Below are 12,011 nucleotides of genomic sequence, written 5' to 3'. Positions count from 1 at the left end.
CAGAGACACCACCCGGTTCTACGTCACCCGGTTCTACACCAGCCCGGTTCTACAGTCCTTCACTGAAAGACTAGAAACTACTGCTGGTAGTTTATAAATCACTGAACAGATTAAAGGTCTGTTGTTGTATCAACCGCTCAGGTTCTGCATTCAGAACCAGAACCAGACGAGGAGAACCAGCATTCAGCTTCTATTTACCACAAATCTGGAACAAACTTCCAGAAAACTGAAAAACTGTTGAAACACTGAGTTCCTTTACATCCAGACTAAAACTCTGAGCCTTAGTTTTGTTTGACTCATAACTGGAACATAATTCATTTTAACTTTTTATTACTTCCCTTAATATTTCTTTGTTGTTGTTCGTTTGAATAATATCCAGTACAAATAATCTTAACTTGTTAGTAAATCTGCTGCTAAGCAAAGACCTCGATTTCAGATAAAAACATGTTTTAAAATGTCCTCACATTTATTCATCACTTCCAGATTATGAAACATAAACTAAACTCTCAGTTTGTTTAACTGTTTGTTTGCCGTGTTGTTGGTTTAAAACCAGTTTGGATGACCAAACTGCTGTAAGTAGCTGAGGAAGCTCCTGGAAAAGGTCAAACCTGTGAATGTTGTTACATAAAGTAGATGCTGACCTCCATGCTGACAAGGAGACGGCGCCGCGAACTTCCTGGATTTCCCTGCTAGCAGCGTTGGGTCGACTGGGTCACTCATTAATGCGTCCAGCTGAGCGACTCGGCGGACAGCGAGGCCACTCCGGTCCTGACAGGGATGAGGGATACTCCGAGCGTAATGCGGCTCCGGCTGCCCTACTTTGTGGCGGTGGAGGAAAGCGGCGCTCTGCAGAGGAAGAGGAAGGATAATTGTCTGGAGGGGAGCAGAACCGAACCACCTCTAATTAGGACGCGATTAGGGCCAACTCTCACAGCTGTACGAGTCCATTAACCTTTAATTGTACAGTTCATCACACACGAGGTTGAAGTGGCTGTGAGACGTTGGACCAGAGTAAAACATGAATCAGTCTGAGGTAAAACTAAGAGAGGAGACTTTAAAAAGAAAAAAAGGTTAAGGTTTGACATTTAGTTTTACTTTTTTTTTACAATATTTTTTTATGCAGTAAAATTAAAGATTAATTCTAGGAGCATGTCCTACAGTATCTCCATATTTAGTATAATAGAAAATATGCAGCTGTGCTCCATAAATTTGATTTAAAATGTTTTTAATGAAAAGAATTTAATTCATTCCCTGGAGTTAAATTTAATACATAACCAATTTCAAAATTCACAAGCTAAACAGAAACAAACAAACTTGTATAAATTGTTTAAAATTGTTCATATTTTTGGTTCGCCTTAAATGGAGATAATAGCAGAAAGAAATATTTTACATTAAAATCAAGAAAATTATGGACAAACCTGACCATCTTCATGAGACTGTCAAAGAAAAACAGAGTCTTCAGTCAGAAGCTTCTTCAAATTCACTGCAATACAGACTGCTACAGGAAATCTTTCTACCCACAGCCATCACTGCCTACAATAACTAAAGAATATTGAATTAATATCAGAAGGAAATCATCCAAAAAAGTAAATAAATCTGACCTTAAGAGAGGTCAAAAATAAACCAACTTAAAACTACTCAAACCAAAGTTTGGTCACCTTCAGCTTTAACCTTGTTTTCAAAGAAAAACCCACAACAACAAATGTGCTGCTGCAATTATTTGTTTCCATCTCATTGAATAAAACGAAATCATTTAACAGGACAAACCTTGCTTTTCTAAACTTGTGTTCGGGGCACCTGGCGTAGCGCTAAGCTAACAGATTTAGCTTTATAACTGGCAGCAAAAGGAGAGTTTGTGAAACTTCTTTGTAAATTGGTTGTATTAATAAAAGGTTTTACTAATTACTAAGCAGAAGGAACTCACCGCTGATTCTGTGTAGAAAAGTTTGAAAGTTCAAGTGTTTCAAACCGGACTCTATGGGATTCTCGGTCTGATAGAGGAAGTGAGGAAACAGGAAGTGACATGACTTTCACTGTTTATTTAGCGTTTGCTTGTGACGTCACAAGCTCCGCCCACTCCGCCATGACGGACGTCAAAATAGCCAATGCGCTCTTTTAAAGCTAGTCTAAAACGCACATCTGAAGCTAATATCGCTTCTATTTAGTGGATTTCACTTTAAAAATGCTGATTGGACGCTGCGCGGTCGGCTGCATGAACAGGCAAGGATACAAACCAAACTTTCATTTTATTTAATAACTTTCACAGATCCGGTACACTTTATAGGCAAGAATTATTGGAAACTTATCAAATATATCTTTATGGAGAAGGGACGCCTCTCTAACCATTAGTAATGTTTGACCAACTCTGTAAATCCCGCCGACTATGAGCCCAACCAGGAGTTACAGACACATTAGTTTGACTCAAACAAGTAGAGGCCATGAATAAACTGGAAAAAAATAACTTTGGGAAACGGTGTCAGTCTGTCTGTTTGTTCTCCTCCCTCATTTCCGACGTCCATCATGGCGCCTGGACTGATTTAGTGACGTAGTTGCAAAGGGTCTTGCAGTTTGTAACCAGGTGCAGCTGTTGGACCCTAAATTACGCATAGAAGGTTGATTTTAATTGAAGTGTGTCGTCATGGCAACATTTAACAAGTCTTAGCAACTTTCTGCTGAAAAGTTGGTTTAATTTCCTCAAGTGAAGAGTTTGATTGTCTGCTGAGCATCTTAAGCTACAGGAGTTTATGTACTTTGTGTAAAAATAGGATTTCTGGGTCTTCTGGGATTTTCTGAAACTTTATCAGTGTGGCTTTATTTATTAATAACGTATAATTAGAGCTAGCAATCTCTTGTGTGTCTTTGTGGACTTGAGGTTATGTTTGAATAATTTAAGATCTTAAATATGGAGAAGTGCAATAAAACAAAAAGTACAATCTGAAGCTAACATAAAAAACAAACTGAGATGATTAAACCTGACCATAACATTAAATCAACTTAACCAAATATATAATTTCTTTTCTGCAAAAAGCATAATGATGCTAATTATCTTGTGCTGCAGCACATCCATCCGTCCTTGGATCAGCAGGATGAGACCTGTAGCTCTCCAGTTTCACCTGTTCAGGTCATTAGCCAGCAACGGTTCAGGTTTTTATTTTTCCAGGTATTTGCAGCATCACGTCGTATCGGGAAGCTGCAGCTTGGTCACCCTCTGCTCATTAACTGGCATCTGTTTGTCATTTAGTTTAAGTGGTCCCAGTCCTCGCAGGTACACAGTGCACCAGCAGCGTCATTATGGCCTCCGAGCCGCCGAGGGAAACTGAGATCAGCTCTAAAGTACAACGGCAAAAAGAAATATTTGGACTGAATGTTAGCAGAGGTTGTGTCCGTGCTTCAGCTGGAGAGGCTGAAGGAAGTCTAAACACCAAACCACCTGAGCCTTCCCTCCCTGACCTCAGCTGAAAATGACCGTGTTTACAGATCCGGTAAAGAAATCATACTTCTGAGGAACCAAATGTTTCATTTTGTGGAGGTGAACCAGTCGGTGTTCCCAGTTTAACCAGCAGCAGAAACACACGGCAAAACCGGATGGATGAACGCGATGGCAGCTGGTAACTAAACACTGCTGCAAGCCTCAAACACAACTTTCTAGATTACATTTTTTTTGTATTTAGGTTTTTTCTAATAACATCCTGGACACTGAATTGCTCAGATTTCCTTTAAAGGTTCCTGGTAATAGGAGATCTGTTATCTGACACTTAGTCCTCTCCAAAGAGAGTTTTCCCGTTTCCATGACACCAACATGCTGTTGTTCACCTGGTTTATTTACCAGGAGAATATTAACATGATGATCTCACAACATGTCCGTGATTTAACTGCGCCACAGACCACAACTCTGAAAATCCTGCAACTTTCTGCCAGAAGATCAGCACCACTGTGGCGTTCAGACCAAATACACATTCCACTTTGCAGTTAATCATTTAAACATGGCCTCTGTAGTGCAGAAAAGGTCTGATTATCTGTGAATTGACCTATAACAAAACTAGTAATTTAGATAAAAATTACAAAGTCAGGAGGTGCTGTGGTGGCGCAGGGGTTAAGCACAACCCACATATGGAGGCCCTACTCTCTGATGCAGCCGTTGCAGGTTCAATTCCCAGCCTGGTGACCCTTGCCACATTCCCTTCCTCTCTCACTTCTCACCTTCCTATCAATTAACTATCAAATAAAGGCCACTAGAGCCAAAAAAGTTTTTAAAAGAAATTACAAAGTCAAAGCAAAACTCGATTAACAAGAAAATAACAGCCAAACAGTTCAGTGTCAGTTACTGTCTATAAACACCTACTGGCTAAGGCTGATGCATAAACAGTGCAAACCCCCCGAAATGCACAATGAAGCAGGACTTTAATTGGTTATCCAAAGCTATTTTATCTCTGCCCAGACACAACCTCATGTTTCAGTCATTCGTGAGAATTTTTGAGTAATGTTGATGAACGAGGCAGCCTTGCAAAGTGGTGAGACCCAGCTGCAGTCAGAATATTCTGCTCTGATCCTGGAAACAAAGGCAGCTGTTAGCAGCTGTTAGCACACATTAGCTTTGCCTGACCTCTTAGCTCTGGTCTAGAACAGACATCAGGCCGGCGCAGGTTTGTTGAATCTGTGCATCGGCTGCTCCAGAAGTCTGAAAAAAAAAAAACAAATTTAAGGCTTTTTCCTTCGGTTGGAAATACAGTTACATGCACTAGACATTAAGCTGTGTATAACTTTGGATCCAGGCTTCTGATAAGAGGCAGACCAGCAGAAAGAGGAACAGTAGCGGTCGCATGAGTCTTCTTGATGAGCGACGGGTGAACAAAGAGAGGGATGCTTCCTCTGCAGAAGGTTCTTCTACATCTGATGTTGGATTTTCACAAATTTCTTCATTTTCCTCTTGAAACTAAATCTAGATTAATGTGTATCTGAAGAACTCATCATGATCCTGCAAAACCAAACAGTTTCTGGCTGATTTATCTGCTTATCATTACCAGACCTCCTTGTGTTCAGAAACCTACTAAGTTACTGAACTTTTAAAGCATTTAATGTTTCTTTGCTTGTCCAGTGTTGGTGCATCTCAGGGACATCTGTAGCTCTGAATGAGTAAAATTAGAAGCCTCTCGAGATTGAAGCAGAAAAGTTTTGTTCCTGAGGCAACATCCAACCTCTGTCTTACTTAGCATCAGATAAACATCGCGTCATAACGCTCCATCATCATGCATTTCCATTAAAGGTCAAACTTTTTTATGCAAACATGTGACAGCACCGCATCCGTTCTTGTTCTGATCTTTACGTCAGGTTGCTGATTGGCCGGAGGGAGATGCTCGAATCAAAAAACAGCGTTTTACATTTTTAAAAAGGCCATGTCTGCTGAATGTTAGATGGATGACACATCTCGTTACTGGGCCGCCTGGAGGCGGGTGACTCACTCTGAGGTGTTTACTCCATTTATTTATTTCCATGTTAATGCAGCCCAGCGCTCTGAATCATGTGAATCTGTTACAAAGCCATGAAGCTACAAGCTCTGTGGAGGCAGAAGAAATATTATTCACCGTCTTCTGTCAATGAAAGAACAAACCTCTCCATTCATCCATCACTCCAGACATTTTTCAGATTTGGTTAAAAAAAATTGAAACTCACGGGTCATTTCACTGCCAAATGACTCCTACTTTGTGTTGCTCTGTCACCTGAAATACCAAGAAACTACACAGAAGTTTGGGGGTGTTGTGGTGTAGATTTGTGAGACGGGGGTTCGGTTAACTCTGGTGATCGCAGAGCGCCGAAGAAATGACAAGACCAGGTGATAAGAGTCTGGTTTTTATTTAGCGTTTAGGCAAAAGTGTGCAAAAGGCAAATCACATTATAATCCAATGTGAACACTAATTATCACATTAGCATCACATAACATACTACAGTCACAGTCCTTTAAGCCTTACTACTAGGCCCAAAGGCCTTTACTTACAGCCTAAGCCATATTTGGCATAAAGCATTAATCTTACTGCATTTAAATTGTTGAAGAAAAGGAAAGCAAGTAAGTTTGATAAAAATCACCAGTTTAGCGTCAAGCTTAGCTTAGCTTAGTTTAGCGTCTTTTGGGCAAAATGAGCAAACAGAAAATCTCCAGATTAATAAAATACACAAATCATTCTGAAACATAAAATACACTTTAACTCATCAGTCTTATTGATGCACAGTCTCACAGAAACCACATGAACTGCCTCCAAACATGACAACTACGACTTCTTTGTCATATTGGCAAATAACTGAAGGAAGCCTTACTGCCACCAACTGGTAAGGAGTGTGAACCACAGGACAAACCAAACAAAAAATGAAATCCTATTATACAACATATACTGTTTTAAAACGTGACTTCTATGGCTTTCATGGACACTATTTTACATCTAAAACAAAACAATGCTCACCAAACAACCACGCCCCCTAAAGGCGAGACTAAAATCTGCATCACAATTCTGATTACAGAACAGCTGTGATAGGACAATCTTGGAAAATATGCTTCACTGAGCCACTGTAAATAATTAACTTTACAGTTGGAAATATTAAATAGTCAGATTCTTGATTAAGTAAAAAGTCCAAATGATATCCAAACCTTAATATGTTCTCATGAAAAATGTTTGTTTTTGCCTCTGCAGGAAACTTCCTGTCCTGACATGAGAAATCCCCGCCTCACTCAGAGAAAGAGCCAGTTTGTGTTTTACACCATCAACGCCACCGTGGATGCAGCAAATTAGCATTTTGACAAGTGTTGACTTTAATTATACATGATGATGCTGAACAACAAACACGCCAGAGACGATAATGGAGGAACGCTGGCACATTAGCCCAAATGACGGATTATTAAAGTACAATCACACTCAGCCTGAACAGAGAGGGTGTGTGTGTGTGTGTGTGTGTGTGTGTGTGTTAAACCCATTTGGAAATATCATTAGGAGAGCTGCTATATCTGCTCCTCCATGTTTTCATCTGCATCATTACTGAGCGACCAGGGTGTGGTTCTGTCCTCCAGCCTCAGTGTGTCTACGGAAGCCCATTTGTGCCATGAAAGAAAAAATAAAAGCCCAACAGGAAGTCATACTTATCAGATTTTTACGAGAATAAAAGTCAAAATTGTGTCTTTCAAGCTCAGAGTTATGAGCCACGGTCATAATTTTGCCTTTTAAACCCAAAGATATAAAGTCATAATTTTGACTTTCAGTCATAATTATGAGATTTATGGTCATAATTATAAAATTCTGTCACCATCCTAAACTTTGAAAGTTGTAGTTATGAGGTAAGAAGTCATAATTTCGACTTCTGAAATCATAACCTTCAGTTATAATTGAAATACAAAGTCATAATTTAGACTTTTTAAGTTATAATTATGAGATTCAAAGTCAAATCCTCCTCAGAGAATCTCATGATTTTGACTTTATGAGTCCTGATTGTTGCTTTAAAACTTGTGACTTATTGTTATTTTATTTTATTTTTTCATGGTGGAAATGGTCTTCCATAGAGAAAGGCAAAGTCATCACCACTGTTTGATGCTGCTGCGTCAAACATCCTGCTACAAACTGGATCCCAGTGCAGACTGGAGGGAGATGCTGGTCTGCAGACTTTAACTCAGAAACAGAAATTAATTTAAAACCAGACAAAGTGGCATGAAGAGGGTAAAAGTGGTGATATTCAGTCAAACTTTCTCTGACGCTGTGATGTCTTTATGGCTTCATCTGGATTGCATCATGTCTCTGTGTTTTATTACAGTTACATCCAGACGCATCGCGCCAAAGGTTGCGTGTTTGTCTACGAGTTCTTCCAGGTTTCCTTTGCATCCATCACTCTGGCAGCTCCGGACAAACTAATCTTCTCCCTGTCTCCTCTCATTCCATCACTGTCGCCCAGGCAGCAGCATCAGCATCCGGCCGGCTCATATCAAAGTACCTGGAGGACGAATTCGTGTCTCGCTGAGATAGACTGAGGTCTGGATTGCTTTCTTATGACCTAAAACTCTGCTGGCAGAGTGGAAATATGAACTCTGCTGGGCGTTTGGCTGTGGGTGGGCCGTGCAGGTCACAATCTAAACCTGGAAGTTAATCTGGGAAAGGTGAGATATCACCTGTGTTATAACGCAATGAGGTTGGCCTCATTACGTTCACCTTTACTGATTTAACTCATACTGCCAACAGATAAGAATCAGTTTACTTTTGTTTCCACTTTACAAATCCTTATAATAAACTCTGGGAAGAATTGATTTTTGACATGAAAACATGTTTGGATAGATACATGCAGATACTCCAATAAATGTCTAGTTTGGCTTTTTTAGGGTTGGGCTTTAATACAGAACAGGATTTGGGCCACAGTAAGCAAAAAAAAAAAATAATATTCTGACTTTTTTCTCAGATTTCTGAATTCAGTGTCAGAATTTTAATTTTTTTCCCTCAGAAGATTAACGCCAGGAAGGAGAAAAGAAAAGAAACTCAAAATAGTCAGAATTGACCAGACTAATAATATCTCATTATCTAGGAATAATTTTGCATAAATAAAATATAAAGAGCATGTTTTGAATAGGCCACAGCTCTGTCCTACCAGTCCAGGTAAGACTAATGGGTCGCCTGTAATGACATGTCTGAACATGCTAACTGTACCAGTGGATGTTTGACCGCCTGTTCTGTTTGCTTTATCTGTTCCTTTTTCTAACTCCAGAAATACGGTAAAACAAACATGTCATTAATTTCCGTCATGTGAAATGAATCAATCGGTGTGAGCCGTGCTGCAGAACCTTGTGCTGTCAGTTCCAGGTTGCGGCTCATAAAGCTGTCGCCCCCCCACGCCGCGCCCCCGTTTGGCCTCAAGAGGAGCATTTCAATAAAGCCACATAATTGGAGGATGAAGGCCGACGGTCGATTTGTTTTTATGAACACATGCTGCTTTAATTGCAGATGTTCCACAGAAACATTGCTGGGTTTTAAATGACCCGGCGTCGCTGCTGCGTGCTGCATGCAGACAGAGCAGGACATCTAAACGCAGCAGAGCAGCTTCAGCCACAGGGACACAGACGCAGCAGTGAGACAGCGGTTCTGTAAACAGGATTTTAAATTAGCTGGAACGTTGTAGCACAGAAACATAAGCTTTTTTCTCATTTGTTAGCTCTGTAATCTTTAAGCCAATTTGGTTCTCAAACTGGATTCAGTGATGGAAAAGTAAAGAACTACACAGCCTGTCATTTTCAAGGCTTCCCTCTGTAATATTTTATTGTAAAAACAAAGACTAAAGATTAAACTTCATGGCAGAACAGGTAGAAAAAGATAAAAGAAGGGTTGGTGGAAAAAAGCCTCCTGTCTGTAAAAAGAAGATGGCAGCGTTCTGAATGAACCTCAGGGCCTCTGGAGCAATGATTTCCTTTTGACTGGTGGCATCAAAGCAGAGATGAAATTTGACTCCACTCCAGTTTTGTTTAGATTTGGTGAAGAAGGAAGTTGGGCTCAGTGTCTTCAGACACTCAGTGTTGTTGGTGCAGCGCCTCCACAGGCCAGGAGGGGAACAGGTTGGTTTGACTCAGAGCAGAGAGAAAGAGAACCGCAGCAGCTGGAGATGAACAACATGTTGTAACTTTAGGACCAGGAGTCATTTCTCCTGAAGGTGCTGTCAGGAGAAATAAATGTTTGTTTTGGCTTTATTTACCCAGAATGCCTTGCTCTGTAGACCTCTTCCTGCTCTTGGAGCGGCCTGCAGTTTGCTTGGTGTTCACATCTGCTTTGGAACTGCACCAGAGTTCATTTCAACCAAACTGAGACTGAGGTTTGCAGTCGGACTAGAGTTCACTTTTTGGTTGATTACACATCCAGACGTCCCCAATAGAACCAAACTTTCTAGGTTAACAAAGTAGAGTTCAGTTAAAGTGGACTAACTGGAGCTGGTGGGAATGCAGCCTGAAAGAAGCTGTACTTTGTTTTTACCCTGACACTCTGGACCGGCTCTGCTGACAGCGAATAGCCCGGCCGGAGCGCAGTAACCAGCAGCAACAAGCACAAAGTCAAAGCCCGGATAAATATCCTCATTATGTTAAAGAAATATTCCATTTCAGCAGCGAATGTGTCCGCTCAGCCTCCCAGCCGCCACATATCAGCCCAGAACAACTCCCATCAAAATTACCATGTAAATTACTGGCTTACAAACCGCAGCGGAGCCGTGTTTTCATGATTGAACAGGCATATCTTTATTAAATAAACACATAAAGAGAGTGTGATGTGAGCTCATGAATGCAGAGGTAGAAACTCTGCAGGAGAAAAATGTAAATGAGCTGACGGTGTCTCTGTGTGTTTACAGCGAGGCGATGTGTGTTGTGCCGCTGCTGCTACAAAACACACCACAGATTTATGCCTCTGAGGGAAACCATTAGCCGGCTTCCATTTCAGCTTCCACCCGCTTTCTGAAAAGGCTAAACAGACATGGAAATATTAGTGAAACTCACAGAAAGGCTGAAATGTAGTTGTATAGTTTACCAGAGGGGAAAACAACCTAAATGTGCATGGTGAGAGTTAGGTTTAAGAGGCAGGAAGTGGAGGAATGTAATTAAAGGGTAAATGATGCATCAGATGGGATAGTTAAAGAAAAGCTCTCTGAGCTGTGAGAGCTCCGTCTGGGTCAGCGCTGCCTCGGCTGGACGACATGGTCTGAAGTAATGAGGATGTTGATCTGGTCAAGAAGCTCCAACACTCGTTTCCGCTCACGAGGATCTAATTTCTGCAAGGCGAGCTACTTTCTGATCCTTGGCCATGCTAACCAGTTTACCCTGTTTTTAGGTTTGAAAGCCTCACCTGAACTCAGAGTTGGTTTTCAGGGGAAGTGAGAATCCGGTCAAACGAACCGCGGTGCAGAACTAACAACCGGGCCGAGGCTCGTTTTTTAGACGGCCTCAATCTGCAGTTCGCTTCTGGTGTGAACTCAGACCAGACTCGATCTGAAACATGAGGCTTTTTGGACTTCATCAGCCTCTGTTGCTGGGCATTCTGGTAAAAATCAGCTTTTCTTTGATGCTAATGCTATTACTGCATGGATGCTACAAACAATTAGACTTTTGTATGCTTTGAAGTTTGGTCCAGTTTTAGAGGAAACATTGTTTATGACATAGTAATATAAATAATGTGACATGAATTGAAATAAAATTAGATCAAATCAACAAATAGATCAGGAGGGAGAAGGAATGAGTCGGTTTCTAAGCTAACAGTTTATTAAATTACTTCCACTGATAAATTAGCTGGACTTATAGTAGAAGCTCTGGCTGCACTGGCAAAAACCACTAGTGAAACAATCACTCTGTTCGATACTCCGACGCCCGTCATGGCGCTGCAGCGTGATCGGGTGACGTAGCTGCACAGAGTCAATAAATGCATACATTCACGCCACACTTTTCAGATTACAGGGACCATCTTCTCTTTCTTTTCAGTCCTGCAGCTGTTTGTGTTCGTCTGTCACATAAAGTACCATTTGCGCTGTATCCGTCTGACCTCAGGCTCAGAGGTTTCCTCTCTGTGATCCATCCTGACACCCGGCCCGTCGCTCCCGGCCCGGTTCGGTCCGGTCCAGTCCAGCTGCAGGATCATTATCACGCTGACTTTCCCTCTGCAGCCACGCTGACTGACAGCTTCTCTACCTGCCCTGACATGGAGGTAACAGGAGCAGCTAATTATTTCATGAGCTCTTGACACTTCTGTCACCTCTCCGTCTTTCCCACGCTCGCTCTGGGACGGTGATGTCAGTTTCCTGGAAGTCCCACAGAGTGAAGTTTGCGTCCTCCTCTTCCTCCTCTCGGCTCTTTCAGGAGTGAAGCAGCAATCTGTCTGCGAGGCAGAGATGGAGGATTTTTATTTCCTCTGACAGCCTCCAGTTTCTCTGGCCCAGCGTCAGTTTTCTCCTCTGTGAACTGGCAGAGCCGTGAGTCAGGTGTGTGTGTGTGTGTGTGTGTGTGTGTGTGTGTGTGTGTGTGT

The 12,011-nt window shown here is 41.5% G+C and overlaps 1 long non-coding RNA gene across 2 annotated transcripts in view; it reads right to left on the bottom strand.

The window, feature by feature from the left end:
* The window catches only part of LOC107838522 (uncharacterized), a 28,514-nt gene extending 26,503 nt beyond the window's left edge, over positions 1-2,011 (bottom strand). For both annotated transcript variants that reach the window (XR_001664608.1, XR_001664609.1), the window contains exons 1-2: positions 1,925-2,011; positions 642-846 (exon numbers count right to left, since the gene is read on the bottom strand). This is a non-coding gene — a long non-coding RNA (uncharacterized LOC107838522). The remainder of the gene's footprint in view (positions 1-641; positions 847-1,924) is intronic.
* Positions 2,012-12,011: the final 10,000 nt, after the last annotated feature.

Source organism: Poecilia formosa, unplaced genomic scaffold, assembly GCF_000485575.1.
Source record: "Poecilia formosa unplaced genomic scaffold, Poecilia_formosa-5.1.2 Scaffold272, whole genome shotgun sequence".
NCBI classification, from domain to species: domain Eukaryota; kingdom Metazoa; phylum Chordata; class Actinopteri; order Cyprinodontiformes; family Poeciliidae; genus Poecilia; species Poecilia formosa.
The sequence above is the reverse complement of the archived record's forward strand: the minus strand, read 5'-3'. Positions and strand labels throughout refer to the sequence as shown.